General features: G+C 39.3%; 1 protein-coding gene across 11 annotated transcripts in view; it reads left to right on the forward strand.

Moving 5' to 3' along the window:
• Positions 1-14,428, forward strand: part of ERBIN (erbb2 interacting protein) — a 122,392-nt gene that overhangs the window by 35,000 nt on the left and 72,964 nt on the right. For all 11 annotated transcript variants that reach the window (XM_080372805.1, XM_080372808.1, XM_080372807.1 and 8 more), the window contains one exon: positions 10,730-10,786. The gene's annotated coding sequence lies outside the window, so the exon portion shown is untranslated. The remainder of the gene's footprint in view (positions 1-10,729; positions 10,787-14,428) is intronic.

Raw genomic sequence — 14,428 nt, forward strand, 5'->3', positions numbered from 1 at the left:
GGAAACTTCAATTTCCAGTAAGACACCTGTTCAATTGTTCATAGCTTACCAAAAAGTTTTAATACCGGACACTTGAGACACTTAGTACTTGCCTTGAGTATGTCACTGTTTCAGATCAGTGCATTTTTAAAAACTGGCAACTAATTCTGCTTTGTTCCTCTTCCACGCTATCTAATTCCTGATTATTTCCTCTAATATCTTCCTTTGTTATTGGTTATAAAGAACATTCAAGACATTCAAGAATTGATCTTTATAATGTGTGTATGGGGTGAGTTAATGATACAGTGTTATGACAGTTGATGTACACAATGATCGGCAGTTGAAACTATAAAAAGTACTGAGTTCTTTTTTTTTTTTTCTTTAAATGCATTCAAACGATCAATAACACCCTAATATTTTGTGTCTTTTGGTATGTTAAGAGCATAGCTGAGGTTAATTTCATTCGTAGCTGTGAATGTTTAGCAATTTCACAAGCAAATTCTCAGATTGCTAATTGTATCTGTAATCAAACTGGTCAGTGATGTCTCCTAATTCAACTCTGTATAGCAGTGAGGAACAAAATAAATGCAGAAGGAAGTAAAAAGTTCATAATAACAATTGTTAATTAGAAAGTTATGCCTGTACACATGTTGGGGGAAAATGACAACTAAAAACAGATTTAAGCATTGCTTGACTAGCACTGCTTACCCTTGCCCTGGAAGGAAAGGGAACTCAAGAGTTTACATACCTTAACAATGACTTGGCTGGTAGAATGAGATCTATAATTAAGTATACAATTATAGCAATTGTTTGCTGTTAGTTTCTGCTGTTTTTGAAACAATTTTAATTTGAACTCTCCATTGTGTTATAAAATTGTGTTTCTAAAATATGGGAAATCTGGAAGATTCGTCCAGTTCCTAATACCAATTTTCTAGCCTATTTCAGACAACTACTAGGTGTTTACTGGTTCTAACAATTTAGTATTTTATGTATAATTTGTTTAATTCAAATATAAAACTTCAGCTGGTTAGCAGCTCAGACTGTTGTTGCAGAATCTCTTGAACTAGTCAGTAGCAATAAAAAGCCACAGACACAAGACAAATCCATGCATTCAGAGTGCCGCAAACATTCACAGAATCTCCAGAATTTGCACTCAGAATGATTTCTGTCTGTGCCTAGGTTTCTGCTGCAGCATGTATCCACAGCTTTCTGTATTTTAATAATGTGATGCAGCTCTAGGATTCAGTTTTGTGCATAAGCTGTGGCATAACTGACAAAATGTCTGCCATGGTGTATCAGGAGTGTATCTGCCTGCCTAGGTTTTAAATGGAGAGAAGATACCACCTTTATTGTTCTTATTAATGGGATATAAGTAATAGGCTGTTCATCTGGAGTGTTGGAAACCTATACTTAATGTTGTCCAAGAGGACTTGAATATCAGGTCATTTGTATTTTAGGACCGGAGTCCACACTCTGTGACAATCTTGGGGTTTTTCAGATGGGTGACTCATCCTGGGACTTGTCCGATAAAGTTTCACAAATTGCTATTTGAAAATTCAGTATACAGTTAAATATTGTGCCCAAAATCTTTGCCAAAGGTTCTTATTTCCTGTGCTTTCTCTTTCTTTCATGCTTGGTAGTCATACTTACTTCAGTATGTAGATCACTTCTGTCTTCCTCATACTAAGTAGTTAAGGGTTTATCAGTATTGGTGAGTCGACATCTATTTAATGCAACATTTAGCCGGGCACTCCTTGCTTACAGAAGTGTGGGTGTTGGGTGCCACCAGCATTTTATACACGCCTATGGTCCCTGTAAGACATGATGCCATATTTTTTAAGTACCGTGCAAATACAATTGGGTATGTCCCTCCCTGAAGTATTTCAATGTCTAAAAAAAGAAGTGGGTGTGATGAAGTAGAGGAGGGAAAATGGTTGAAGTGACAAATGGCAGTAGGGAAAAGGACATAAGGGTCATGACAATAGCATCACACAAGTTAACCACCTATTTAATTTAGTCAAATGTGTCCTTTCTAGAAATGGGGCTATATATTCTGGTGTGCTTTTTTGTGTGTGACTGTTTCATGATTTTAATTACAAACCTTACTACTGGTTAAATTGGTATATTCCATCTCTTAAGTATTCTTATTCTCTTAGTCATTTGTTTCCCAAACCTTTCACATTCCTCCTCTTTCCCATCATCAGTCTGTCTTGTGCTTCTGTGAAAGAAGGCTGAGGTCTGAGTACATTTGCTGTGACTAACAATAATAGGCCTGAAAAAGTTCTGACCATTAGTTACTCTAGGATCCATGTGCTGATGGGAAACTCTTTAAGGATGGATGGGGGGGAAAAGGGTAAAAAGGAACAGGGTTGCATAGGAGCAAAGGGTGAGCACACCAGATCTAAATAGTTTTATAATGGGTTTGCTGTCTTGTTATCCTGAGTGCTCATATCACATTGTTTATGGTGCTAATTGGCCTCCTGATGTGACACAGGTATTTCCAGTCAGTCCCCTCTGAAGTTGTGAATTCTGTAGCAGCAGTGGGAATCTTAGAAATGGCTGAAGCTTGGATGAGAGTTGTCATAACTTACAAATAATAGGGGAGTTATTTGCTTTTTCTTTTTAATTCCTTGATTGAGTCAAGTTGGATTCTTTGTGTTACCGCTAACAACAAAGCTTCCCCATGGTTAACTAGACCTTGGTGTGTAGCTTGGCACAGCTACTCAGTTCTGGTCAGTGAGTCAGCACAAACATATCTGAGAGAAAGGTAACTAGGTAAGATATTGTGACAGTGCATGGAATGCAGACTGTTGCTGTGCCGAGGTGTCCTGGTTTGGTGGTCCAGGAAGCCATGTCTCCTTGACTGAAGACCTCGGGTAGTTTTCTGTTCTGCATGGTGTTAAAGTTCAGATGCTGCTGTACTGTGTATTTCAGAGACAAGAAACAGATCACTAAACGTGCTTGTTCAACGATGTGTTCAAGGATGCCGGGTATATTAGTATTTCAAATACTTGGTTTTAAAACCTTCCTAAAATTCTTAATTTCTAGGGTTGGTTAAGTTTGGAGTATAAAATCATTATTGTGTTTTGCTTTTCTACGTTTTCATTCCTGGCTTGGTCTCTGGTTATTTGAGCTTACGCAATGGCATCACAGTAACAGAGCCAGTGAACATAAAAGTCTTAAGCAGAATTATTAGCAACAGTATACAGTAACTATTTAATCCTCATCTTTACTGTTCTGCAAAGCAACATTGGTTTTAAAAACTTAATAATTTGCAAGTCTGTGGACACTGGAACTACTTTAGTGAATGTATTTGTTACCTCCTGTAAAATAGAAATAAATTCCAATTAAACAGTGATTTCTCTAGTTTAATTTCTGTCCATTGCTATAAGCCATCTTGGTTCTATAAATGGATTTTCCTGATACTTTTATTTTCACAGTAGGAAAGGATACTGGGAATACTGCGAGATGAAGCATTGTATATCATGAATTCATGAATGATTGAATCAATGTTGGATTGTTCAGCTGCTTTAGTAAGACTTGGAAAAAGAATACCTCAAATAGCAATTATGTAGACTAGATAATTTTGCTAGAGCAGAGGCACAGAAACAAGTTATCTCCATCATTCATGAAGAGCACTAAATTTCAACTTTCTCCCCTGGAAATGTTTCCAAATAAGCCAACTGACATGCTTCCTTTTGCACATACTGACATTGACCTTAACTGAAAAGTAGCTTTTGACTTTGTTGGGTCTAATGTTGAAGTTTGGTTGAAGGCCCTAATTTGGTAGTGGTGTTGGTGGGTTGGACCATATGACCTGGAGAGTCATTCCAACCACCATCATTCTGCAGTCCTAATCACTTGGGGCAGACAGTGGAAAATAATGTATCTTGCTGCTTTTAGGGGGAATATTTGGTTTAAAGATAATTAAAAGTAGTGGCATGATTGCTTATCTGCAACAGCTGGGTCTTCTGATGGTGTTGTAGATAAAATTGTTTATGCTTAATAGCAACCCTATAGTTCATTCTTATTACAGAAGAACTTTTCAGAGCATATGTGCTGAGGCTGATGCTTTTGAGAAACAAGGCATCTCGATTCATAAATGACTCCTTGCAGTTTTAAGAGTTGAGAAACTCCTCCCATCTGATGCCTGTGCATTATAGCCATTTTCCACTGATGAAATCAAACTCAGCCTTATTGGTCACTTCTGCACTAGTTGCACTACTGTAAAGGAGGATGTTGTAGCCCAGGCAGCTTTTCTAAATTTAGGTATGTTTATTTTGTTGCAAAACTGCACTTTGCACTCAGAACACTTACGCAGTGATAGTTTTTGCAGCTATATCCACACAGGTGAGAGAAATAATATGGAAATAGTTTCTTTTAAAAAATAGAGGTAAAATTTGAAATCTTCATTTATGTCTTGGAGATCCTTCTTTGACCAGCTTCCCTGAGGGAAAGCAGTCGACAACAAAATTCAGCAGCTCTGATTTATCTGCATATGTGCAGGTATTAATGTATTTCCTTAACTCTCTTGTCCAAAAGTGCTGTTACGGTATTGAAAATAATGAACAAGATTTCATTTCACTGGACATTTCATTCAATTTTAAGATAATTAGAAATATCTCCAATAGAATAGTAGATCCTCTGGCAAAACAATGCAACTCTTGCTATACAAATTATATTTTGATACTAAGTTAGCCAGTCAGAGACTTGTAACAGTGCCTTTTCCATTCCAGTGTTGCTGATAGGCATACCCATATCCCTTGGCAGAACACTTTGCAACTGTGTGTCCTCTGCAGTATATCAACAGTGTTGCCAAATACAGGCTATTCTGGGGCATGCTGGAAGTGAATGTGAATCTTCCATGTGCTCACTGGGAATGCTCCATCAGCTGTCCTCTTCCTGTGTTGAAGGGTTCTGGTTGTCAGCAGCTGTAACAGCATTGGCACTAGGAGGTACAAATCCTCAAGTAGGTCAGTCTCATGCCACTTAAGGTCGTGTATCATAATTGACATTTTAGACTTGTCCACCCAAGATCAGTGTAAAGATAGTGCTGCTCCTGAAACTTGTCAGGTTTTTGTCAGTGAGACAATCCACGCAGCAGAGATTGTTTCTTTTCTTCACTCTAAATGTCTGACTTTGGTTTTTCATTCAGACACCGAACTAATGAGTGACTAAACTGAGACAGGGTGACAGGATCTGCTTCCAGGGAAAACAAAATGCATTCTTGCTTGAGAATGGTCTCTGAATCCTCTGTATCTCCCTGGTCCTCCCCTCCCACCCCTCCCGGTTCCCCAGTGTGGGAATCCAAGCTTGATTAAACTTTCTGTGGTCTGCAGACCTTCCTACTTTGTGCAGAATGTCTGTTTGATTTCAAAAGGTAGGCTATCTAAAGATAAATATTTTTCCAGCTGTGTTTATCTTTCATTTGCTTAATCAAAATCATATGTTACTTTTTTTCAAATCTAGCTTACTGTAAGGCAAGCATTTCTCACCTATGTGGCAGGCTGTGATTGAGAAAGAATCGTGCGAATAATCACTGACAGTAAACTTCTTTATTATTGTTGTGTGTGAAATGATTATGTGCGTCTGTATACACCTCCCTGACACCCATAAACAGAATATTTTTATTAAGTATCATTGTGCAGGCAAAACCTGCTTCATTTGAGGACAGTGATACTGATTGTGCATTACAGTTGCACTTCCTTGGTTTGCTTCAGAACCCCTCATCTTCCTGGTCTCCATTTCAAAAATAAAAAAATATAACTAATCTCATTGCCCTAAAATCATTCTTGCTTTTACAAGATGGGTTTTAGTGCTGCAGCATGGGATCTCTTTCTGCTTAATGTGTGTCTCTGCTATGGGCAATCTCGATAATTCTGAAGTCTTTTTAGGAAAACATAGTTTCTCACTGAATGTGAGTGGATGTTTAAGGGCAAGCATAAGTAACACAGCTTCTGCAATGCTTTCCTGGAATTACATAAAGAATTCACTGTATGGAGGTTGTTATAGGCAGAGGGCTGCCTGAAATGTCTCTGAAGCAAGCAATTTTTAGGATACTGATTTCCAACATAAAAAGTATAAGTATTGTGATTCCCTCATCCTCCTTTTTCTTTCCTTTTTTGATTTTTTTTTTTTTTTTTTAAAAAAAAAAAAAACAGACCAGGGAAAGTAAGAAATGCTTGGAGGTTCTTCATTGTCACTTCAGTAAGATGAATATAATCGTATTTCCTGATCTGTTGTGTGAAACTTTGCCACTAGTGTTCTGGGTGCGTCAATATCTGTTCGAAGTCCTCCAATAATCATTGAAAAAATGACAAGGACTTGAGGTGAAATGTATTTGTGTGAAAATTCTAGTAAGAAAGGTGTTTGAGTCGATTGTAGGCCTCACTCATTGAAAATCATATGGTTGTCATAGAATGGTTTGGGTTGGAAGGGACCTTAAAGATCATCTAGTTCCAACGCCCTGCCATGGGCAGGGACACCTTCCATGAGACCAGGTTGCTCCAAGCCCCATCCAGCCTGGCCTCGAACACTTCCAGGGATGGGGCATCCACAGCTTCTCTGGGAAGTCTGTTCCAGTGTCTCGCCATCCTCACAGTAACGAATGTCTTCCTAACATCTAATCTAAATTTACTCTCTTTCAGTTTAGAACCATTACCCCTTGTCCCATCAGCACATGCTCTAATAAAAAATCCCTCTCCGGCTTTCTTGTAGGCCCCCTTTAGGTGCTGGAGGGCTGCTATAAGTTTTTCTTGGAGCCTTCTCTTCTCCAGGCTGAGCAACTCCAACTCGCTCAGCCTGTGGTCATAGGAGGAGGGCTCCAGCCCTCTGATCATCTTTGTGGTCCTCCTCTGGACTTGCTACAACAGATCTGTGCCTTTCTTATGTTGGGGACCCCAGAGCTGAACGCAGTGTTCCAGGTGGGGTCTCACAAGAGTAAAGTGGCACGATCACCTCCCTTAACCTGCTGGCCATGCTTCTTTTGATGATGCGCATTGTTGGGCCATGTTGAGCTTTTCATCCACCAGCACCCCCAAGTCTTTCTCCTCAGGGCTGCTCTCAACCTGTTCTTTGCCCAGCCTGTATTTGTGCTTGGGATTGCCCCAACACATGTACCAGACCTTGTAGTTGGCCTTGTTGAACTCTATGAGATTTGCTTGGGGCCACCTCTCAAGCCTGTCAAGGTCCATTTGGATGGCATCCCTTCCATCCAGCATGTTGGCTGCACCACACAGCTTGATGTCATTAGCAAACTTGCTGAGGGTGCACCCAGTCCCACTCTGTGTCACAAATATGTTGAACAGTGTCAGTGCCAGTATGGACCCCTGAGGGATGCCACTTGTCACCAGCCAACACTTGACATTGAGCCATTGACCACAACTCTTTGAGTGTGACCATACAGCCAATTTCTTTTCCACCGAGTGGTCCATCCATCAAATCCGTGTCTTTCCAGTTTAGAGACAAGGATGTCACGTGGGACAGCGTCAAAAGCTTTGCACAAGTCTAGGTAGATGACATAATTTGTTCCTTCCTCATCCACCAACACTGTAGCCCCATCATAGAAAGCAACCAGATTCCAGATTTGTCAGGCACAACCTGCCCTTAGTCAAGCCATGTTGGCTGTACCCAGTCGCCTTGTTATTTTCCATGTGCCTTAGCACAGTTTCCAGGAGGATCTGCTCCTGATCTTGCCAGTTCCCTGGATTTTCCTTTTTTCCATTCTTTTATAAATGAGGGGTTTGTTTCCCCTTTTCCAGTCACTAAGAACTTCACCACATTGCCATGGCTTTTCAATTGTGGTGGAGAGTGGCTTAGCCACTTCATCTGCCACTTCCCTTAGGACCTGCAGATATATCTCATCAGGCTCCATGGACTTGTGCACCTTCAGCTTCCTTAGATGGTCTCAGACTTGATCATTTCCTGCAGTGTGTGGTTCTTCATTCTCCCAGTCCCTGCCGTAGCCTTCTGCAACTTGCGTGGTATGGCTGGAGCACTTGCAAATGAAGGCTGGGGCAAAAAAATCATTGAGAACCTCAGTCTGCTTCCTATTGCAGGTAACCAGATCTCCAATTTCCTTCCAGAGAGGGCCCACATTTTCCTCAGTCCTCCTTTTATCAACAGCGTACCTGTAGAAGCGTTTCTTGTTGCCCTTGAGGTCCCTGGCCAGACTTAATTCTGTCAGGGCTTTAGTTTTCCTAACCTGATCCCTGGCTGCTTGGACTATTTCTCTGTGTTCTTCTGAGGCTACCTGTCCTTGCTTCCACCTGCTGTAGGCTAAAACCAGTAAGCTGGAACTGAAGTACTGGGAGATGTGAGCAGCCTCCAGGGCACAGCGAAGTGATCAGAACAGCAGTACTGGAGCAGACTGGCAGTCCGTCTGGCAAGCATTTTCTAGCAGCAGTTGGTTATACCCAAGGAAGAGTAAGAACAGGATGAGCACACATAATAGTTTGCCCCAAGTACTCCCCGTACTTCAAGCTGAGTGCTAGGAGTCTTCTGCTGTGCCTTTTTGGTTGGAGGAACCTGACAGATATGGAGACTCAGTCTGACATGTTTGATAGCATGTGCTAGAGTGGGGTAAATGAGATTTTCATTAGGTATTTTTACCCTGAGGGTAATTTATCACTAGTCATCTAAAGCACCTGTTACCCTTTCTGCAAAACAAGTGGAAAGTGGTGATCCAAGCTAGTCGAGGTCCTGGTGCCTGGTTACCTTGAGCTCCTCCAAATACCCACGTCTGTTTTCTTTGAGAGTTTGTTGTGCTTTCATGCAAACTGGACCTGGCAGTATGATGGATGTGTGGCAGCCTGGGGGGTTCACACTATTGGAGACTCATCAGTGCTTACAGTTGTAGTTGGAGCATATTCTTGGCTGTTCTCTTCCGATACAGGTTAAGATTAGTGTCACAGTTTTGGGTGACGTTAAGGTAATATTGGTTGCAGTGAGTCCATTGTTGTTGTCTGATTCTGTAACTGCTGTCTGTTGTTCAATGTACAGCTGTTTAATCTCCGAAGCAGAGTGACCTGCAGTATCCAGGTGGTGGTGTGTATTCCTGCCCCCATGCGCACACATCCCACCTGCTGTATTACCTCCTTTGGATGATTTGGATCACATAAGTTCCTTGTGCTTCATTTGGAAGTCTGCAAACAGTTCATTATTTTGTAGTGGCTCCCTACCACTGGATTTTATTCTTTTGGGCATTTCAACAGAGGCAGCCTAAGAGGTGTCAGGAAATGATGCAAGAGTAATCCCTTTTTGTTCATTGTTTTTGTGATGATTGTGGGGCTAGCTGTGTCTTTGATCATTTTTCTAGTCTGAATACTCTGCCTCCTAAGTCTGGACCTTACGCCTTTTTCTTTCAGAGGCACAGTCATCTGGCTGTCCTGTCGTCAGATCTAGCCTTGTGCTATCGTGTTCTCTAGATTAATTCTGTTTATCCTAGCAGAGCTGTTGCAAACCTGCATTTCTTCTGTTCGGGAGCTTGTGTACAGTGCCTCTGAATAGCTTTTGTAAAAACTAAATAGTTTAGAAGTGCTATGGGAAAGGAAAGAAGCATGCAGCCATGGCAGTTTGACAGACTGTATCTTAAGACCCCAGGTTTCAGAATCTGGTTTGATCCTTGCTGTCTTGATTTTTGTCTTTTCAGTTATCTTGAGCACTGCTGGTTTGTATTTCTGAGGCTGACTATAAACTGAGAAGAGTCTCTTTTTCAGTAGGAAGCTTGAAAGACCTGGGGCTTTAATGTTACCTTTAGCTATATTACTTCCCCGTGCTGTTCACATGCCCATGTTGTCCTTCTGTTGAGAATAAATGAACAGATTTATGCAGGTTAGTGCATTGGAGTCTGTTTGGTACAAATGCAGAAGCTAGCACCAGTGACTCCTGAATGAGGAAACATAACATGTAGCATGTGAAAGGTGGTTGTAGCCCAGTCCTGGTGTGGCAATCCTGACTGCCGAAGGAGGTCATTGTTCTGTAATTGTACTGCTGCTTGTTTCTTGCCCCAAACCAAGGGGTTTTCATTCCTCCTGGAACAATTTTCACAGACTCAGCTGTTCTACATGACTTCATACTCGGTTAGATGATCTGTCTGACCATAGTAATGTTTAATCCCTCTGAAGATATGTTCTGTTTCTGTCTTTGTTGGAGACAAGATTTATCCTTTCTGTAGATCCAGCCGGTAACTCTGAATGCGTTCAATTGAATGCGCTGGATGTTTTTGTTTGTTTCAAATTTTTCTACTTCAGTGAAGATGGCGTCAGTGATCTCATAATGCTGTATTAAATGTGTTGCAACTTTCTAAAAAAGTCCTAAAGTTAATAAAACAGAAGCATGCTCTTTCCATGTTCTGTTAATTTCAGATGCATTTTTTCTTTTCTTCAGAATTGCATGTAAGAGATGTCCAATACAAGAGATTTAATACAGCAATTAAAAATGGAGTAGAAGTGAAATAACTTTGTAGACAGAATGCTATAAAATTTAAATCAGGATGAAAGCAATGTTTTGTACTATGTTATGTGCACAGAACAATCTCCCCCAAAAGTATATATCCAAGTTCTACTGTCTTAAGTCTTGCAAGTTCTCTGATATCTTCATACCCATGTACAAACATATTTGTTTTCTCCGTTTAAAAAACAAACCCAAAACTCTGAAAGCAAAATAAATATCCAATACAATGAAATATCGATTTGTTATTACCTAGTAGGGACAGTGTTGACTAAAACTTTTGTACCTTTGTCTTAAACAGAATGTTGGCTTTGAAAGCTCAGGGAAGAAGCAGCAGGGAGAAAAAAGTAACACAGTGGTAAGTACGTTATTTTCTTTCCTCTGGATCAGATGCACAATATATTAAAATAGAAATTATCTTCTTTGTTCATATGTTGTAATAATCACCTCCAAAGCACTAGAATTTTATTCTGCATCATCTTTGTGTTATTCTGAAGGCAGTTATTTTTAGTTATAAATATCTGTTGAAGTGGCAAATGAATGGAAGAGCCAAATGAATGATATGTATTTATATAGCATTGTGTGCATATATAGAAAGGGTAATATGTGGAAAACTAAGTTGCAGGAAAATAATTCTGTTTTATGTCTTGATGTCCATTATTAAATGTTTTAGCTTGTGAAGCTTTAGCTTTTATACTGTTTTTATAAATTATTTTTTTTAGTTCTCTGGAAAGATAAGCATGTTTAGAAAAGCCTGGAGAAAAAAGATGCTTGAAAAAATGCTTTGAATGCTTGTTGGGCCTCTTGCTGTCTGTCTTTCTGGTTTGCTGATCCTAAAGCCTAGGTGAACATCGCATCATCATTTCTCTTACTGGTGTACCAACTTCCTTTAGCTAGAGACCATACTTAAGAACATGAAGCTTAGTAAAGTTCAATTTTCTATTCAAAGCTTTATGGAAAAGCAATACATGTTGAGAATCAGCTTTTTTCTTTATTAAATGATGCCAGTGCAGATGGCACTGAGTTGCTTTTGCCTCGTATTGTAAGGATTTCTAGAAGCATGTATTGCTCATGAATAGAAAGAATGTCAAATAGAATATTTTGTCTTCAGAACTTCTCTCTGAATTTCTGTGGAGGAGTCGTTATTGTGTATCCCCTCCACAAAAAACCACCACCCAACAACATATGACAGCCGCTTCCATCTGTTCTGATTTTATTGTGTTGCTCTGATTGTGGAAATGCTAATAAATATGAACACTCGAGTGACTGTAATTTAGAGACTTGATATAAAATATCAGTTTAAAACATACAAAATCTTCTGCGTATTTTATCTGGTATTGCTATAAAGAACAGAGAAGCATGTGCACACGTTCGCATTTTCCAGCCTTTTGTGTAGCCTGGAAGGCTGTGGGCTCTGTGTGCTTTCACATTCTCCACTGAGCAAGGAAACTGCTGTTGCAGCACTGCCTCAGCTGTGCTTGCTGCTCCTTCAGGTTTGTTGCTTGCTATAGGCCAGTGACTAGTGATGCCTCCTCCCTTCACTTTCCCAATGCTGGTTCATCTCTTTTGACTATGTTGTTTTAACTGGAAGAATTAAGACAGTATCTCTTCCTTTCTGCTTCAGTAATGTTGACAGTATGTGATACAGAGCGTTTACTCATACAGTAGATCCAGACATAATCCCTCACAGGACTAAAGCTGAAGCATAAGCAGTTTAATATGGTTTTATATCTCTTCCAGAGGCTTACCATCTCTTAGTCTGGTGCTCTGTGTATTTAATTTTCATTGTTTTCTTTGAATAGAAAGTCAGGAACTTGTCCTGTTTGTTTTGATGGATCTTTTTCACAGCAACAGTGAAAGAAAATGGAGTTATTTAATGTATAAATTAGTGGATTCTGGAAACAAAGCAGTTCTGAAGTAGCTTGGTACAGCTAGCTGTACCAAATAGCTGTGATTGTACCCCATTTTTTTTTTTGGGGGTGGAGGGTGGGGGAAGAGGGCAGGATGCAATGGATAGTGGGGGGTGGAATTCACTTCAGTGTCCTATTGGGATAAATATTTCATATTCCTCGCTATGTATTAACTTAAAAGTGACAGACACACAAACTCAAACTTATCGGTCCTAGAATGGAAAGGAATTCTTCAGCCATTTGAAAGCATCAGTGTTGAAATACAGAAATATCATCATGGCTTTTTTTTAAAAAAAAGCTGGTTTTAAAATATTCCATGAATGTTTGAGGGGCTTCTGCAATTTCCTTCAAAATTCCATTTGTCATAGTAAATATCCTTGAATAATGTATGTGGCTTTTTCTGATTTGAGGAGGAGAGTCTCAAGCACAGTGATTTTAAAACTCAATTTATTCCTCTTAATGTTTTCTTAGTAACACTACAAATACGTATCCAAAGAATATGCAATCAAGTTGAACATCAGAAGCGAAGCTCGGATCTAATGGTAATCTCGGCAGCATTGTTAATGGTATACAATTAGAAACCATTCTGCAGATGAAATGTTATAGTGGCACTTACTTGGATAGACTGGCTGTCCAGATGGAAGTTAGTTTCTAGGGCTGCCTCAGTAAAACAGCGAGAGGAAATGTATGAGATTGAAGTTGCAACTATTGGGGCTATGGTTGTGTAATGATGGGAGGTGTGTGTATTAAAGTCAATATAAATATTTTAAATAAGCGAAAATTATGATATTTTCTTTTGTATAGACATCTTAAAATTTATTTTTTACCATAAATGTTACCTGTAATTTTTTTTTCATTCTTTTTTTTTAAGGATGTTTCTATAATGAGTTTTGCCTTAAATTATAGATCTACTGTCATACACCTGTGCCTTACTGCCCTGGTCTAGGATTATTAGAATGTTAACGATTACTGCATTTCATTTAAAGGCTACACTTGAAGTAGAATATTTTGTTTTGTAGGTATTTTCCAAGAGGGTTTTTTTGCTGCTTTTCTCTGTTTAAAAATACTTTATTGTTTTGGCAAAATCAGTCTGGTTTGGCATGATAAGGCCAAGTACTGACTGCTTTGCTGTATTGGTGCTTTTTTACAGTTACAGAAATGAATAGAAATAAATATTCCAAATATTGCTTTTGATACACTTACGGGTTGGGGGGTGTGTGTTTACTTGTCATAATAACTCTTCAGGATTGTTTTAACATAGGCAGTTTAGCTAAATTTCTAAGCTGGAAAATAACTTGCAACAAATATCTGGTTAGATAGTATGTAGTTTCAGTAAAGCAGGAGAATGCTGTGTTGAGCCAAGAATATGTTATTAATACCATCAACACCATTAGAACTAAGTAAAGAGGCTTTATAAAATAAGTTGATGAAGAACTTCAGATCTTAATTGTGTAAAGGATTTCTGAATATTTTAACGCAAAACAAAATAGAAGTAGTGATTTGAAATCTGCTTGGTATTTACTTCATAGAATACAAAACCCAGGTAATTTAACCAAACACCTCCAGAATTCATACCTGGCATTGCTCTTCTGGAAGCTGTGTGAAATTATTGTGCTGCTTTGGTCCTTGGGGGTGTGTGCACTTTTGTTTCTTTGTGGGTTTTGTAAACAGGCATCAAGAGCTTAGAAAGTAGTTTAACCTGGAGAGAAGCTTTGAGTTTTGTTACCAGCTTTGAGTTTTGTATTTCAGCAGGCTTAGGAATAGAGTATCACTGGTTTTGCTTATATCCTAGCAGCTGTTGAATCACTAAAAGCAAAATGGATTTCTTTCTCAAAAGATGTGTCAAGCATCCTTCGTATTTTTGCATTTAACAACTGTTTATTATTTACTGTATTTACTAACATATTCCTCCTCCTGTTGTTACCATTCACCATTGTTGTTTCATGAGTAATGCCTTTTATTTCTTTTGATCTGAATGTTGTATGTGAGCAAGTACAGCGTGTTTTTCAGTGTTCCCGGTCTGCATGAGGACATCCAGCCATGGATGCAGTTGAGCATTGTTTTTGTATTGGGAGTGGGAAGGCTCAGAC

Source organism: Falco punctatus (genome assembly GCF_963210335.1).
Source record: "Falco punctatus genome assembly, chromosome: Z".
NCBI lineage: Eukaryota > Metazoa > Chordata > Aves > Falconiformes > Falconidae > Falco > Falco punctatus.